This window comes from Penaeus monodon, unplaced genomic scaffold, assembly GCF_015228065.2.
Source record: "Penaeus monodon isolate SGIC_2016 unplaced genomic scaffold, NSTDA_Pmon_1 PmonScaffold_1591, whole genome shotgun sequence".
Taxonomy (NCBI): domain Eukaryota; kingdom Metazoa; phylum Arthropoda; class Malacostraca; order Decapoda; family Penaeidae; genus Penaeus; species Penaeus monodon.
This window is the reverse complement of record NW_023645164.1, coordinates 5585-6970: the sequence shown is the minus strand read 5'-3', so window position 1 is coordinate 6970 and position 1386 is coordinate 5585. Positions and strand designations below refer to the sequence as shown.

General features: G+C 40.6%; 1 pseudogene; it reads left to right on the top strand.

The window, feature by feature from the left end:
* The first annotated feature begins 287 nt into the window (after window positions 1-287).
* LOC119569504 lies at window positions 288-620 on the top strand (annotated as a pseudogene).
* The last annotated feature ends 766 nt before the right edge of the window (window positions 621-1386 follow it).

Genomic DNA, 1386 nt, shown 5'->3' with positions numbered 1-1386 from the left:
CTGGAGCGGGACTTTTACTTGCCCTTTACCTTACCCCCCTTACCACGACCAGAATGATGTTTGCTGTTAGGTACTTTAAAAAACCTTATCGCTGTTTGTCGAGCTTAGCTTTATAGGCGGCCCGGTTGACTGAGTCAGATTGCGACGGTGGCATGTGGAACGGACCTCAGAGGGACCCAGTAGTCGTGGTCCTGTACGCGGAGGCTGGCATGCGGTCGAACAAAAAAAGGGAAAAAAAGTGAGTGGGGGAGCTTTCATTCTTCGTGCCGTAAAGTACGATTGACATCATGCCACCCAAAATTTCCGGAAAGGTGCCAAGAAGGCCGGTAAGGCCCAAAAGTCTATCACCAAGGGTGATAAAAAGGGAAGAAGCGAGGAGGAAGGAGAGTACAGCATCTACATCTACAAGGTGCTCAAGCAGGTCCACCCTGACACTGGTATCTCCCCCAAGGCCATGTCTATCATGAAACTCTTCGTGAATGACATTTTGAACGCATGCAGCTGGGGGCTTCCCGCCTTGCACACACAACAAGCGTCCACCATCACCAGCGGGAGATTCAGCCGCTGTCAGGTTGTTGCTGCCCGGAGAAATGGCTAAGCACGCGTTAGTGAGGAACTAAGGCCCTCCAAACCAAGTACATTCTTCAATAAATCTCTAGGTTTTCATGATTTACTTGCCCCTAGAACAACATCGGCCCTTAGGAGCCACAGATCTGATAAAGCAGAATTTCAATGAGTTATAACCCAATTGCCACCATACCTTTTCCCGAGTACTATACTCTAGTGTAGTATTAGTATAAAATACTAACTACTACTACTACTACTATGCTATACGTCCCACCATCCCATTTGTTCTAGAAGCATGTTTTATTGCAAACATTGTGATAATTAATATACCCTATTAACCATCCCTTACTGTCCTTAAATTTTTTTTTATTTTTCCCCAACTTTGTGAAAATTATGTATATACTACCTTTACTTCCAATGTTTATTTTATCAAATTGTGATTATACTCTATACCAGTACCATATGTCCTATAATTTCTTTATTTTCCAACATTGGAAATCATAGTCCCTAAAATAATGACACTACCCATAAAAGGTATTAGAAAAAAACACTTTTCCGCCTTTAAAGGGATGTGCAAATCAGGTAGTATTTTCACTGGGGCCCCCTACATACTACTAAAACTACTCCCCCATCCTGGATTTTTATTTTTTTTTTATTTAGTAGAAGACCTTGGTTGGCTTTTTTTATTTGTTACTCAAAGGGGGCTAAGATAATGTTAGTGTTAGTGTGGTCTTGATTGAATTATATATATATATAATAATATATAAAATTTTTTGTGTGTGTGTATAGGTATATATAGTATATATAGTATATGATAAG